The sequence below is a fragment of the Poeciliopsis prolifica genome, unplaced genomic scaffold, assembly GCF_027474105.1.
Source record: "Poeciliopsis prolifica strain line A6 unplaced genomic scaffold, Auburn_PproV2 SCAFFOLD149, whole genome shotgun sequence".
Classification (NCBI taxonomy): Eukaryota; Metazoa; Chordata; class Actinopteri; order Cyprinodontiformes; family Poeciliidae; genus Poeciliopsis; species Poeciliopsis prolifica.
In genome coordinates this window covers 42,281-59,479 of record NW_026562524.1, presented here as the reverse complement: position 1 = coordinate 59,479, position 17,199 = coordinate 42,281, and the positions used below count along the sequence as shown (strand labels likewise).

The 17,199-nt window shown below is 46.4% G+C and overlaps 1 pseudogene; it reads left to right on the top strand.

The window, feature by feature from the left end:
* Positions 1-5,222: 5,222 nt before the first annotated feature.
* On the top strand, positions 5,223-17,181 carry LOC129355860 (F-box only protein 41-like; annotated as a pseudogene).
* The last annotated feature ends 18 nt before the right edge of the window (positions 17,182-17,199 follow it).

Here is a 17,199-nt window from a genome sequence, read left to right as displayed (position 1 = left end):
TGGCTCCACCATCCCAACATGGCTCCCCCATTCCAACATGGCTCCTCCATCCCAACATGGCTCCTCTATTCCAACATGGCTCCACCATCCCAACATGGCTCCCCCATTCCAACATGGCTCCCCCATCCCAACATGGCTCCTCCATTCCAACATGGCTCCACCATCCCAACATGGCTCCACCATTCCAACATGGCTCCCCCATTCCAACATGGCTCCTCCACCCCAACATGGCTCCTCTATTCCAACATGGCTCCCCCATCCCAACATGGCTCCTCCATCCCAACATGGCTCCTCTATTCCAACATGGCTCCCCCATTCCAACATGGCTCCCCCATCCCAACATGGCTCCTCCACCCCAACATGGCTTCTCCATTCCAACATGGCTCCCCCATTCCAACATGGCTCCCCCATCCCAACATGGCTCCCCATTCCAACATGGCTCCACCATCCCAACATGGCTCCCCCATTCCAACATGGCTCCACCATCCCAACATGGTTCCTCTATTCCAACATGGCTCCTCTATTCCAAAATGGCTCCACTATCCCAACATGGCTCCTCCACCCAACATGGCTTCTCTATTCCAACATGGCTCCTCTATTCCAACATGGCTACCCCATTCCAACATGGCTCCACCATCCCAACATGGCTCCCCCATTCCAACATGGCTCCTCTATTCCAACATGGCTCCACAATCCCAACATGGCTCCACCATTCCAACATGGCTCCTCCATCCAACATGGCTCCTCTATTCCAACATGGCTCCACCATCCCAACATGGCTCCCCCATTCCAACATGGCTCCTCCATCCCAACATGGCTCCTCCATTCCAACATGGCTCCACCATCCCAACATGGCTCCACCATTCCAACATGGCTCCCCCATTCCAACATGGCTCCTCCACCCCAATATGGCTCCTCTATTCCAACATGGCTCCCCATCCCAACACGGCTCCTCCACCCCAACATGGCTCCTCTATTCCAACAGGGCTCCCCCATCCCAACATGGCTCCACCATCCCAACATGGCTCCCCCATCCCAACATGGCTCCTCCATCCCAACATGGCTCCCATCCCAACATGGCTCCCCCATTCCAACATGGCTCCACCATCCCAACATGGCTCCCCCATTCCAACATGGCTCCCCCATCCCAACATGGCTCCTCCATTCCAACATGGCTCCCCCATTCCAACATGGCTCCCCCATTCCAACATGGCTCCCCCATTCCAACATGGCTCCTCCACCCCAACATGGCTCCTCTATTCCAACATGCTCCCCATCCCAACATGGCTCCACCATTCCAACATGGCTCCATCCAACATGGTTCCTCTATTCCAACATGGCTCCACCATCCAACATGGCTCCCCCATTCCAACATGGCTCCTCTATTCCAACATGGCTCCACATCCCAACATGGCTCCACCATTCCCAACATGGCTCCTCCATCCCAACATGGCTCCTCTATTCCAACATGGCTCCACCATCCAACATGGCTCCCCCATTCCAACATGGCTCCACCATCCCAACATGGCTCCTCATTCCAACATGGCTCCACCATCCCAACATGGCTCCACCATTCCAACATGGCTCCCCCATTCCAACATGGCTCCTCCACCCCAACATGGCTCCCTCCAACAGGCTCCCCATCCCAACATGGCTCCTCCATCCAACATGGCTCCTCTATTCCAACATGGCTCCCCATTCCAACATGGCTCCCCCATTCCAACATGGCTCCCCACCCCAACATGGCTTCTCTATTCCAACATGGCTCCCCCATTCCAACATGGCTCCCCCATCCAACATGGCTCCCCCATTCCAACATGGCTCCACCATCCCAACATGGCTCCCCCATTCCAAATGGCTCCACCATCCCAACATGGTCCTCTATTCCAACATGGGCTCCTCTATTCCAAATGGCTCCACTATCCCAACATGGCTCCTCCACCCCAACATGGCTTCTCTATTCCAACATGGCTCCTCTATTCCAACATGGCTACCCCATTCCAACATGGCTCCCCCATCCCAACATGGCTCCCCATTCCAACATGGCTCCTCTATTCCAACATGGCTCCACAATCCCAACATGGCTCCCCCATTCCAACATGGCTCCTCCATCCCAACATGGCTCCTCTATTCCAACATGGCTCCACCATCCCAACATGGCTCCCCCATTCCAACATGGCTCCACCATCCAACATGGCTCCTCCATTTCCAACATGGCTCCACCATCCCAACATGGCTCCACCATTCCAACATGGCTCCCCATTCCAACATGGCTCCTCCACCAACATGGCTCCTCTATCCAACAGGGCTCCCCCATCCCAACATGGCTCCTCCATCCCAACATGGCTCCTCTATTCCAACATGGCTCCCCATTCCAACATGGCTCCCCATTCCAACATGGCTCCCCACCCCAACATGGCTTCTCTATTCCAACATGGCTCCCCCATTCCAACATGGCTCCCCCATTCCAACATGGCTCCCTTCCAACATGGCTCCACCATTCCAACATGGCTCCCCCATTCCAACATGGCTCCACCATCCCAACATGGCTTCCTCTATTCCAACATGGCTCTCCTCTTCCAAAATGGCTCCACTATCCCAACATGGCTCCTCCACCCCAACATGGCTTCTCTATTCCAACATGGCTCCTCTATTCCAACATGGCTACCCCATTCCAACATGGCTCCACCATCCCAACATGGCTCCCCATTCCAACATGGCTCCTCTATTCCAACATGGCTCCACAATCCCAACATGGCTCCACCATTCCAACATGGCTCCTCCATCCCAACATGGCTCCTCTATTCCAACATGGCTCCACCATCCCAACATGGCTCCCCCATTCCAACATGGCTCCCCCATCCCAACATGGCTCCTCCATTCCAACATGGCTCCACCATCCCAACATGGCTCCACCATTCCAACATGGCTCCCCCATTCCAACATGGCTCCTCCACCCAATATGGCTCCTCTATTCCAACATGGCTCCCCCATCCCAACATGGCTCCTCCACCCCAACATGGCTCCTCTATTCCAACCGGCTCCCCCATCCCAACATGGCTCCACCATTCCAACATGGCTCCTCCATCCCAACATGGCTCCTCTATTCCAACATGGCTCCACCATCCCAACATGGCTCCCCCATTCCAACATGGCTCCCCCATCCCAACATGGCTTCCCCATTCCAACATGGCTCCACCATCCAACATGGCTCCACCATTCCAACATGGCTCCCCCATTCCAACATGGCTTCCCATTCCAACATGGCTCCCCCATCCCAACATGGCTCCTCCACCCCAACATGGCTCCTCTATTCCAACAGGCTCCCCCATCCCAACATGGCTCCACCATTCCAACATGGCTCCTCCATCCCAATTGGTTCCTCTATTCCAACATGGCTCCTCTATTCCAAATGGCTCCACTATCCCAACATGGCTCCTCCACCCCAACATGGCTCTCTATTCCAACATGGCTCTCTATTCCAACATGGCTCCCCCATTCCAACATGGCTCCACCATCCCAACATGGCTCCCCCATTCCAACATGGCTCCCCCATCCCAACATGGCTCCTCCATCCCAACATGGCTCCTCTATTCCAACATGGCTCCCCCATCCCAACCAACATGGCTCCCCATTCCAACATGGCTCCTCCATCCCAACATGGCTCCTCTATTCCAACATGGCTCCACCATCCCAACATGGCTCCCCCATTCCAACATGGCTCCCCCATCCCAACATGGCTCCTCCATCCCAACATGGCTCCTCTATTCCAACATGGCTCCACCATCCCAACATGGCTCCCCCATTCCAACATGGCTCCTCCACCCCAACATGGCTCCTCTATTCCAACAGGGCTCCCCCATCCCAACATGGCTCCACCATCCCAACATGGCTCCTCTATTCCAACATGGCTCCTCTATTCCAACATGGCTCCACCATTCCAACATGGCTCCACCATCCCAACATGGCTCCTCTATTCCAACATGGCTCCACCATCCCAACATGGCTCCCCCATTCCAACATGGCTCCACCATCCCAACATGGCTCACCATTCCAACATGGCTCCCCCATTCCAACATGGCTCCCCCATTCCAACATGGCTCCTCCACCCCAACATGGCTCCTCTATTCCAACAGGGCTCCCCCATCCAACATGGCTCCTCCATCCCAACATGGCTCCTCTATTCCAACATGGCTCCTCTATTCCAACATGCTCCCCATCCCAACATGGCTCCTCCATCATGGCTCCTCTATTCCAACAGGGCTCCCCATCCCAACATGGCTCCTCCATCCCAACATGGCTCCTCTATTCCAACATGGCTCCACCATCCCAACATGGCTCCTCCATCCCAACATGGCTCCTCCATTCCAACATGGCTCCCCCATCCCAACATGGCTCCTCCATCCCAACATGGCTCCTCTATTCCAACATGGCTCCCCCATCCCAACATGGCTCCTCCATTCCAACATGGCTCCACCATCCCAACATGGCTCCCCCATCCCAACATGGCTCCACCATCCCAACATGGCTCCTCTATTCCAACATGGCTCCACCATCCCAACATGGCTCCCCCATCCCAACATGGCTCCCCCATCCCAACATGGCTCCTCCATCCCAACATGGCTCCTCTATTCCAACATGGCTCCAGGGCCAGGTTGGTTTTCACATGTTCTGAGGTGTATTTATATTTTCGGGCATTTCTTCAGACAGACTTGATTTCAGTAACTTTTCGTGGATAACAGAGAAAATAAAATGGAAAATCCTGGAAAAACTAGTGAGAGTTTTGACTCACTCCACAAGACTCCACTCCTGAAGAAACAAGCTAATGAAGTTTGTTTACACTTAAACATGATTTTTTTTTTTTACGTGATTCTACAGCCAATTTTCGGAAACAGAACCAAACAGAACCGGTTCATCTGACTTTTATGCAGCTGTAAACATCTGGAAAAGATTTTATTATTAATAAAACAATAATTACAAAACAAATTGACATAAAAAAGGACACAACATATATATATAATAATAATAATAATAATAATAATAATAAAATAATAATAACAATTACTATTATTACAACAACAATAATAATAATAATAATAATAATAACAATTATTATTATTACAACAACAGCATGAATAATAATAATAAAACAGGGGAAAACAAGTCTGATTTATCAGCAGTGACACGTCACGCGGCTCCTACGTCATCAGAAGCACGCGGCGGCGGCGGCTCGCTGTGACGGTGCGCGCGGGGCGGTGGCGCATCCGGTTCTGTTTCGATCCATCCTGCAGCTCCGAGATCCGCTGCCGGTACCGGACGGTCCGAAAAGCCCAGACGACCAAGAGCAGGAAACCATGGCAACGGGTTCGGTTGAAACGGAGGCGAGGAGAGAGTGACGTAACGACGGACCAGCAGCTGATCAATAATCACAGGTATCGATTGCTGTTAACTTGGGGGATCAGTTCCCAACTTCAGTAATCCCTGAGGAGGAGAAAGTTTCTCTACATGAACCTCATGAGCCAATCAATCAATCAATCAGTGATCGATGGATCAATCAGCTGAGGATTTTCATCCAAACTCAATCATTTCAGTTTAAATTTTAAATTCATTAAATTGACTAAAAATTATTGACATAAATATTGCAGTAAAATGTTGTAACTAAAAGCTAATTATCATCATCTGCTCTGATATTTTGTTTTTTCTCAGTTATTGATTTATTAAAAACTGATTTATTAAAAACTGGTTTATTAAAAACTGGTTTATTATGAAGCATCTGCAGTTCATTGGTTTTATGAAATAACAGCGAAAGATTAACAATAATTTTGATTATTGTCATGAAAGAGTCACATTTTCAACATGCTATTAATTTATTTAATTAATAAATTATTAGCATATATTTCCTTAACCTGAAAATATAGAAATTTACATAAAATTGTAGGAAACATTGACCACAAAAATCAAGAAGCTCTTTGTGGTTTATTGATGAAAATAAGATTGAAAACAGAATCTGCTTGATCTGCTTGATTCTTTTTGCAAATTGTGAAATTTTCACATTTTCAAACAAACTATTTAGTATCAAAGCAAATATTTTCTTCTGAACTAAACATTTAGTTAGAAAGCCAAACATTTTGCACCAAACTTGATATTTGTTTAGCAAGCTAAATATTTACTACATTTATGTACAAAACTACATATTTATCTTTAAAGCAGATATAAATTTAAAGCTAAACACAGTAAATATTGTTTGCAAGTTAAATATTTTGTTTGCTGTGAGTTGATATTCAGTCTGTAACTGGGACATGTGACCATTATCCAAATCCATGGCGTCCAGTTGGAGCTTCGGCTCACTGAACCGAACAGAACCAGACAGAATACGGGTCGACCGAATCATAATGCATGGAATAGATGGTTCATCACATCCATTCAACAAATGTTTCCTCCAGGATCTTTAGAAGGTTAAAAGGTTCTGTTTGGGTTTAAATCTTTCATTTTATTCAAATCATTGCATTAATAAACAACTGAATATGGCAAGACCATTCGAGCAATAATAAACTCAGAAATAAAGACAAGAAACACAAAATAAAAGTCAAACATCAGGACAGAAACAGAATCACAGAGTTAACCATAAACTTTTAGAAAAACTGAAAATAGACCAGAATTTTAATCTAAAAATGAAAATATAGAAATTTACATAAAAATGTAGGAAATATTGACCACAAAAATCAAGAAGCTCTTTGTGGTTTATTGATGAATATAAGACTGAAAATAACAACCAAATATTTCTGCGTTTTAATTTTTATTATTTTTATTTTGAGTATATCAAATTTTAACTATTTTGTCCCAAGTGTGTGAAACGGCAGGGTGGACTTAGCCCCGCCTTCCAGTCGGAGCTCCTCCCCCACTCAGCTCCTTCAGACTAGCCAGCAGCAATTAGTAAACATCTGGTGGAACCGCTGAGCTCATTTAGGAGCTGCTGTCCAGGTAACGCTGCTGAACGCGTCAAAGGATTAACAGAGGAGCCATGTTGGGAGGACTTCCTGAAGGCGGAGCTTCAGACAGAACAGGAACTTTTAAAGAGACAGAGGCATCAAATGTCTTATAAGTAATATTTTATATATATATAGGATATTTATAAGAACTGAAGGTAACAAATGGCTGTATAATGTCTCTGTGCTTGGAAAACATAGAAAAGATAATTTCTGCTTTAATAATTATAGCAAATAAAACATTAAACTGATTTTCTATCTTTAAATTAAGAATGATGTTTTCTAATGTGAGAAAACAATAAAATGAGCAAAACGTGTAGAAATACTGAGTGACAGTGGGTGAAAGTGGCTCAGCCTCCACGCCCAGACGCTCCTTTATTCCTGCTCATCCACGCGTGATGAAGCAGGAACCCACTCCCACTCCGAACTGCAGCTTCCTCCGGATCCGCCAGTGATCAATAGCAGCAGCTCGGAGAGCCTGACCCAGTTTCCGTCCGGCTCCAGGTCCCGCTGCTGCTCGGTGATCATGTCCTCCTCCTCCTCCTCCTCCTCTTCCTCGCTGCCCTACTTCTGCCCCGCTGCGGCGACCGGAGCCGCTTCCCGTCGGTGTCCGCGCTGCGGGCTCACCTGGTCGGCAGACACACCTATGAGACGCTGCTGGTTCTGTCGCAGGTGAGTCTGCTGCTGCGTTCATGATCAGTTTCAAGCCAACGCCGGGAAATGCAGATTAGAAAACTGAACAAGTGGCACAAACTGAGAAACTGTCACAACAAATCAATCAATACTGTCATCAATTCAGATTTGCTCTCTATGTTTGCTCTCTATATTTTTCTCTCTTTCAGGACATTTTCAAACTGAAAGTTTAAAAACCAGCCAAGAAAATTAGCGTTAAGCATAATTAGCGGATTAGCAAATTAGCGGAAGTGTGTTTAATATTTTCTCTCTCTTGGCTGTGACTAGAAATATTTTCAATAGATTTTAATCCTCTGCTGTTCTCTCCCTGCATGTTTTCATTTGATTTCTGGTGTCTCAGAGGATTTGATCCGCTAAAGGCTCATTCCACATGTGCAGAACATTTTGAGATATTCTTACTGTTCAGTAATTCCTGGTTCTGGTCCAGGCCCGGGTCAGAAGTTCTGGTCCTGCTCTCCTGCCTCTTCCTGGACCAGCAGCGGCCCAGAGCGACGCGTCTCGTCCGGACATGGAGGCCCAGAGTTTCCAGGCCTGCCTGGACCTCGCCTCCTCCTCGGCCTCCGTCCAGCTGCTCCGGGGAACCTTCGGCCCACCGAACCGGACCCGGCCCGGGCAGGAGCCCTGCACAGCTCTGGCCCGGCCCGGCTCTCTGGTTCCGGGGGCTGCGGGCGTCCTGGACTTCCGGCTGACGGTGGACATCGGCCTGGAGGAGCGGCTGGGACTTGGACTGGACCGGAAGATCGCCCGGACGTTTGCAGAGGTGGAGGAGAAGGTGAACCGGCGCGTCGGGCGGCTGAGGGCGGAGCTACAGCGGAGGGAGGCGGAGCTTGAGCGGAGGAGGAGCGAGAGGGAGAGACTGTGGAGGGAGAAGGAGGAGGTGGAGGAGAAGGCGGAGTACCTGTCCAGACAGGTGGGTGGAGCTGCTCCTGAAAAACACACTGATCAATCAGTTCCTCTCATCAGTTGATCGATTTGGATAAAATCATTTTGTTGTTTAGATTTTGTTCTCTATTTTATATTGTTCATGTAATGCTTTTGTTTTAAATAAAGTTATTGGTGAAAACATGAAGACAGGAAACAGAACAGCCTCTTAAATGGTCCACATGCCTTTCAAAATAAAACGGAGAATAAAAATGTAACTACAAAGGCTGAACTTTATTCAACTGAAAGTTAAAAAACAATTAAAATGTATCCAGAAAAATTGATTTCAGAGACAATAAGCATGCTAAACATTAATGCGCTAACTTAAAAAATAGCTTAGCAGATTAGCACATTAGCAGAAGAATGTGTGTCACACTTCAAAATAAAAGCATGAATGTAAATGTCTAGCAACTGCAGATGTGAAACGTTTTTCTTCTTAGAGCGTGAAACACTGGAGAAGTTAGCAAAATGCTAAAAACTGGATCCACTATTAGCAAATGTGTGAACCAGTGAAAATGAGACCAACATACTTCAAAATAAGAGCATGAACGTAAAGGTTTTAAATTTAGATCTAATCATAAAACTAATTTAGAAACATTAAGTGTGTAAAACGTTTTCAAAGTTAGCAGAAGCTCTGAGGCGGTTAGCTAAAAGTTAGCTCTGCTGTTAGCGGATTAGTTGCTATTAGCAAAATCATTCAGGCCTGAATTAATTGCATAACTTTTTGTTCCTGTTTTTGTTTGTCCTTGCAGGCGTCAGCCGCCATGGAGATGCTGGAGCGTCTGAAGACCAACCTGGCAGAGAAAGAGGCAGAGCTGAGTGAGCGACACCAGTCAGTATCCTGCAGGCTTTGCTTTGCTTTGTTTTCTGTCTCACCAAAGAGTCTCACAAACTGCTGATGCCTCACTCTGCAGCTTTTCCTGAAAACAGACAGAATGTAAACAACAGAAGCTAAAAATACCGAGCCAGAGGCTTGGGTTTGAACGCCTCTCTGTGTAAATGTGGTGAGACTCGTTTAATGCAGCAGCCTGAATGTGGATCATGTGGCTTTAAACAAAGGAAGCCCAAAGCGCTTCATGAAGGTCGGGTTATTTTCTGGTCTAAAGAGCAGCAAACAGCAGAGAGGCTGTCAGACGGAGAACACGCCATGTTTGCTTTGCATCACTCTGACACGCTTTGCTGCGCGGCGTCCAGTGATGATGGATGCAGGACGACAGCAAGACTCAGCAGCCCTGAGGCTCCGACTGAGGTCAAACCAGTAGCTCCAGTTTCCTCCCAGTGGCTCCAGTTTCCTCCCAGTAGCTCCAGTTTCCTCTCAGTAGCTCCAGTTTCCTCCCAGTAGCTCCAGTTTCCTCCCAGTAGCTCCAGTTTCCTCTCAGTAGCTCCAGTTTCCTCCCAGTAGCTCCAGTTTCCTCCCAGTAGCTCCAGTTTCCTCTCAGTAGCTCCAGTTTCCTCCCAGTAGCTCCAGTTTCCTCCCAGTGGCTCCAGTTTCCTCTCAGCAGCTCCAGTTTCCTCCCAGTAGCTCCAGTTTCCTCCCAGTGGCTCCAGTTTCCTCTCAGTAGCTCCAGTTTCCTCCCAGTAGCTCCAGTTTCCTCCCAGTAGCTCCAGTTTCCTCCCAGTAGCTCCAGTTTCCTCCCAGTAGCTCCAGTTTCCTCTCAGCAGCTCCAGTTTCCTCCCAGTAGCTCCAGTTTCCTCCCAGTGGCTCCAGTTTCCTCCCAGTAGCTCCAGTTTCCTCCCAGTAGCTCCAGTTTCCTCCCAGTAGCTCCAGTTTCCTCCCAGTAGCTCCAGTTTCCTCCCAGTAGCTCCAGTTTCCTCTCAGTAGCTCCAGTTTCCTCCCAGTAGCTCCAGTTTCCTCTCAGTAGCTCCAGTTTCCTCCCAGTGGCTCCAGTTTCCTCCCAGTAGCTCCAGTTTCCTCCCAGTAGCTCCAGTTTCCTCTCAGTAGCTCCAGTTTCCTCCCAGTAGCTCCAGTTTCCTCCCAGTAGCTCCAGTTTCCTCTCAGTAGCTCCAGTTTCCTCCCAGTAGCTCCAGTTTCCTCCCAGTGGCTCCAGTTTCCTCCCAGTAGCTCCAGTTTCCTCCCAGTGGCTCCAGTTTCCTCCCAGTAGCTCCAGTTTCCTCTCAGTAGCTCCAGTTTCCTCCCAGTGGCTCCAGTTTCCTGCAGTGGTTCTTTTCTCATCACTGATTCTTCAAATGTTTTGTTAAAGTTTTTGAAGTTTTTTATTGATTTAGAAAAAATATTTTTCCTGGTTTTGTTATTTTTTTTTATTTCTTATTTGAATTATTATCATTTTGGTCCTTAAATACCAAAATTTCCACTTAACTTTATATTTTGGTTCGTCTGGTTTTGTAATTTCTAAAATAAAACGATTAATAATCTGACGATTTATTTTAAAAACATCTGGGTTTTATTTTGACGTTTTTTCTGAATGTTTTCAGCATTTTTGACACTTTTCTCAGGGAGATGATGGACATCGAGCTTTTCCTGAGGCGGACGGCAGAAAAAGAAGCGGAGGCAAAATCCAGACTGCAGGTTAGATTAGATTAGATTAGATTAGATTAGATTAGATTAGATTAGATGTGGGTACAGATCTGACGAGTGAAGAATCTGCTGTTTCTGTTTTGTAGTTATTAGAGCTGCAGCTAACAATTATTTTAGTGATCAATAAATCAAACAATAGAAACTTTGCAGATTTCTCATTTAACCATTTAAACTTATTTTGTGTTATTTTAAAATTACACAAAAATGCAGTAAATATTGTTAAAAGTTTAATATTAAAGTTTAATAATATGGAAATCTTTTCACAACCTCCAGGATTTTGATTGTTTTTGTAATATTTTACAATCAAAATCACTGATTTTTTTTGGTCCTAATTTTGCGATATTTGCATGACAGTAAATTTGACTCTGCTTGCCGTATTAATCAGACTTTAACTTGACATCAAGTTAGGCGTCAGGAAATATCGCCACCTGCAGGTGGGAGCCAGCGTCACTTAAACACGATGTTTAACTGTTTCAAGATAATTTCTTTTCCTGAACTCGTGAAAATCTGTGAGGTTCTGATGATTTTCAGTGGATTTCTGTGAAAAACTGGAGGAACCGATTGATGTAATTTGGCAGCATAATGAAAGCTGCTTTAATTTTATTGATAAAATAATATTTAAGCATATTAAAGGTTTTATTCCTTCTGAAGCCTATTGGGCCACATAAAGACATGTGGCGGGCCAGATTTGGCCCCCGGACCTCGAGTTTGACATGATGTAGATGTTGTATAGTGAGACGGTTCCCACTGAGCCCTTTAACGTAGATTAAGGCAAATTTCTAATTGAAAATAATCAATTATCAATTATCTGTTTTTAGAGGAATGGCTTCCCAGCGAATACAGAGTGAAAAATGTACGAAATGTTTTTACAGAGTTTTGTTTTTAGCTTTAAGGTTAAATAATTTCAGATAAGAAACAGATGAAACGCATTGAACCCCTTTCCTGAGGACGGATGTGAAGCAGTCGTCTGTTTTCATGCAGCTGTTCATCGAGTCGCTGCTGGAGCGAGCAGACCGAGCAGAAAGGCAGCTGCTGCTGCTCAGCAACAACCGCTTCCAGTACGGCGAGCCCAACTGCCCCTCAGAGCTTTACTGCCCCGGACCCGGACCCGGACCCGGACCTGGACGGCCCGGACGCAGCCTGGACGGCAGCGCCGATGACATCATCACCTACAAGATGCAGGAAAGCCTCGGCAACAGGGTGGGAGACGCTAAACGTTCTGGTTTTACTGGGATTACACAGAACATGCACTGTAAAAACACAACATATCTTAATAAACCTGAAATAAGAGACTAACAGGTCACTGGAGTTTGTTTCAAATCAATAATTTCTTAATATTGATTAAAATATTGTTCCATTCACTTATTTCAAGACACTTTCCTCATGTTAGAAGTGAAATAATCTGACAGTTTTCCATCAATATTAAGGGATTATAGACGTAAACAAGCTCCTGTAACTCACTAAAGTTTACTGCCAGGTTAGTCTTATTTAGATGAAGTGAGATATTTGCACTAGAAACCAGAAATCCTTGATAACATTTTGTGACTTCCATGTCTCATGTTTCTGCTCCAGAGGAGCTACAGCGTCTCCAGTTCCTACAGGCTGGGAGAGCCGACGCTCAGCCGCTATCATCACAGGTAGCTCAGCGAGATCCTGTCTTCATGTCTTTGAAGAGCTTCAGCTTGTTTCTTAAAGTGGTGAGTTTGTGTTTTCCAGTGGGCTGAGTGATCAGATGCGGACCTTGTCTCTGGGTTCGGAGGTCTGGGACTGTGAGGGAGGACCGGTCCACTTCCTCCCGTCTCACTGCGCTGCACACTGGACTCCACAGGACAGAGAGGGACTCAGGCGCAGGGAGAGAGTCTGGTACGAGAAAACCTGCAGAAAACCTCCAGAAAACCTGCAGAAAACTTGCAGAAAAACTACCACAAAACCCGCAAAAAACTACCAGAAAACCTGCAGAAAACTTGCAGAAAACCTGCAGAAAACTTGCAGAAAACCTCCAGAAAACCTGCAGAAAATATATTGCTTTAGCGTTAGCTTCTGCTATCTGCAGTGTTGGTAGAGAAGATACTAAAAACTGTCCAGTGGCATTTTATCGGGTGTGCAGGCTTCAGAGACTCAGAATGGTTTTCTCCGTTTGTGTTTCCAGGGTCGGTGAGGAAGGATGGGGAAGAACCTGGAGCGAAAGAAACATTCGTCACCACAGCACTGAGGAAGAGGAGGAGGAGGAGGAGGAAGGCCTGTGGAGCAGCGCTGAGTTGAGGCGCCTCATTCTGGCCAGGAAGTACACACCTGGATCAGGTAACGACCCTCCTCTTCCTCCTGCTGCCTGTTACAGGTGTTGTCTCCTCTTATCTGCTCTTCTCCCTCTTCCTTCATCACCCAGACACGCCCTCCTCCATCGGCTCCACCCCCTCCCGTTGTCATGCCGACAGGATGCCGGGGGCGGACACCCTGAAGATGAGGGCGGGGCTCTTCTGCGTCTTCCCGTACCTGGACGTTCGCTCGCTGCTGCTGGCGGCCGAGGTGTGCTGTGATTGGCGGTTTGTTGCTAGGCACCCGGCAGTCTGGACTCGCCTCCGACTGGAGAATGCTCGAGTGTCGGCCGAGGTACAGCAGCTTCACTGTCCTCTGCACCTTTCAAATGACTAATTCAGACCTGCTACTAGAGAAGATTCTGATAATTTATCAAAGTAACATCAGTGTGTCGCAAAGAACTGGCTAGTTTGCAGTTAGCTAACTGTTTAGCTAACTATTTAGCTAACTTTAGCTGACTTTAGCTAACTATTTAGCTAACTTTAGCTGACTTTAGCTAACTTTAGCTAACTGCATTCAGGCTCTTTTCACTCCCAGATGATGTTGGACATTCAGACGGTGACTGAATTTCTGAGTTTCAGAGTCTGAAGCATCTTTGTGTTTATAAATATGTTTTTCCATCGTTGTCTGGATTAAACCTTCATGTCGTGTGTTTAGTTCTTGCAGACTTTGTCTCAGTGGTGTACTCAAACCCAGTCTGTCGTCCTCAACAACCTGAAGCCACGAAGCCGCCGGCCTGACGAGACGCGAGAGGATTACCACAAAAACACTCGGTATCACACACACACACACACAGAGACACACACACACACACACACACACACACACACACACACACACACACACACACACACACACACACACAGAGACACACACACACAGAGACACACACACACACACACACACACACACAGAGAGACACACACACACACACACAGAGACACACACACACACGCACAGAGACACACACACACACACACACACACACAGAGACACACACACACACACACACACACACACAGAGACACACACACACACACACACACACAGAGACACACACACACAGAGACACACACACACAGAGACACACACACAGAGACACACACACACACATGCACAGCGGCGGCTCAGAGGGATTAACACTCAGAGAAAGTTGAAACATGTTCTTATCTCTTAGTAAGTTGAAGACTGTGCAGGTTACATGGAAACGGTTTTGGTCCGTCTGTTTCCTGCGTTCAGACCATTAAAGGTCTGAAGCTGTGCTGACCTGTGTGTCTCAGGGGCAGCGTGGAGCCGGGCGTGGAGGCGCTGCTGCGGTCAGCAGGGGGCAGTCTGCTCCACCTCTCCGTCTCCCAGTGTCCCCACATCCTCACCGACAGGACGCTGTGGATGGCCAGCTGCTACTGCAGGAACCTGCAGACGCTCACGTACAGGTGGGCCTGAGGAGGCTCCGCCCCTCCACGCCTCACCTGGCTGTCTGAGTGTTCACCTGAGTGTTCACCTGAGTGTCCCTCTGTCTGCAGGAGCTCCTCAGATCCGGTCGGTCAGGAGGTTCTGTGGGCTCTGGGTGCTGGCTGCAGGAACATCAGCAGCCTGCAGGTGGCGCCGGCACATCCCAGGTGAGTCAGTCAGTTCATAGCTGCTTCAAATGGAATAGAAAGTAAATGTTAAATGTAAAAACATTTATGTTTATTTTTGCTTAGCTTTTTCAATAAAAGTAATTTATTAGCCATTGTTGCACAGCTGCTAGTGCGCTAACAGACGAGCTAATTTTTATGTCAGCACTTTTACCACCTTTGAAAATATTTAGCACATTTAGCTTCTCCTATGCTGAATTTTTCAGGTAGATTGTCGAGCGCTAGCTAACATGACTTTATTAAAACATTTGTGTTGAAGTTTTAGTTAGCTTCATAGCTTCCACTCATTACAATGCTAATTAGCATAGTTGGTGCACTACTTTAGCGATAGTAGCGCTTAGCGATAGTGGAACTGTTTAAGATTAGCAATGCTAACTAAAAAGCTACATTACTTAGAGTAATTATGTAAACAATGTCTATAAAAAGTTATATTTAATGCACAGAATGATATTTTCTGAAATCTTTTGCCTCATATTGTTTTCTGGTTTTAGCCAACAGCCGACTCGGTTTGGAAACCGCTGCTTGCAGACGATTGGTCGATGTTGGCCACACCTCCGTTGCCTCAGTGTGGGCGGAGCTGGCTGTAACACTCAGGGATTGGTTACTGTTGGTAAACAAACGTTTTCATGTTTCGTTAATAAATATTAACAGTTTAATGCAAAATTCATCATGAACGCTAATAAAAAGTCAACATGAAGAAAGATATTTGAACATGACATTCTGAACAAAACAAACTCTTTACTGTTTTTCTGTTTTCTTGCAGTGCGCAGCTGCCCTCACCTGCAGGTGCTGGAGTTGGAGCGCATCACCGACCTGAGCCTCCAGGTGGCGACGGAGCTCTGCAGAGCCGGACTGCAGAGTCTGCAGATCCTGATGCTGACCCACACGCCGGTCAGCGGCCAGGCCATCCTCCACTTCCACAGTGAGATCCGGTTTCTGCTGCTTCCTGTGCTCACACTCTTTACTCAGGGACTGATGTTCTGTCCACCTGCGCAGGTGTGTGCAGCAACATCAGGTCCATCGTGGTGGACGTTTCTGTGTCCGACTACTTTGAGGAGCCAGATACTCAGGAAGCAAAGCATCTGTTTGGAGAGATTCTCAGCACCCTGAAGGTGAACGTCACTGTTGAATGAATCAACTTCACAGTTATTTTGTTTTCTGATAATGTTTTTGTTTGCTGCTGCTTGTAGGTTAGCACTTTGGCTAACTTTGAAACCCTATTTTCTACAAAAACTGTTTCAATAAAATCTTGGATTTTATTAATAATTGAGCAGATAAAATTCTATTCAGGTTTTAATCTTTAAAAATGACATTTTTGTGGCCCAGGTCCATTAAGTTGCAGTTTCTGGCCCGTCGAGGCCACTGGTTTACAGGTGAACGCTCAGTGACTGTTTCTGAGCGTCTGCTTGTTTTCTCAGGTTCTCCAGAACCGACCCGGCCTTTGTGACGCCCTGCGGGTCAAAGCTGACGGATTCTCCTGACTCCAGCATCAGTCACACGTTTCCTCTTCCAGGATCCGACCTGACAGTCCTTACCTCCACGTCTGCGTCTAACGATGCAGAAAAGGGCAAATTTATCTCCTTATCAGCAGGATTTCATCAAAGATCTACTTCTTACTGTGTTTGATACAAGAATATATTTATATTTCTTTCACTAATAATGTCATCCAAAACAATATTTGTTTGCTACAGGCTACATGGAAACAGGTTCATCCATGTTCAATGAACTGATGGAAAAAATTTAACTTCTTTAGCTTCCAAATATGAAACAAAATAAATAAAAATGTAAATCCACAGAGAGACAGACAGTGGTACATGCAGCCTTAAGTAACTTAGTTGCACAATTTTAATTTAAACGACCCAAATTTAAGACAATTATAGTTTTTTTTTTTTTTTTTACCAGAACAGGAGGAACAGAATCAAATGCAGATGTTTAAAACAGGGTTTCATTTTAAACAGGATCAACTTCTTATCTGCTTTTTATGGCCAAAACTTTCTAAACACTTGATGAAATTCAGAGGATTTGTTTTAGGTTTTGATCCTGAGGAAAGCTTCCAGTTTCCTCCTTCCAGATGCATGATGGGTAAAATCCTCCAGAGGACTCAGGAAAT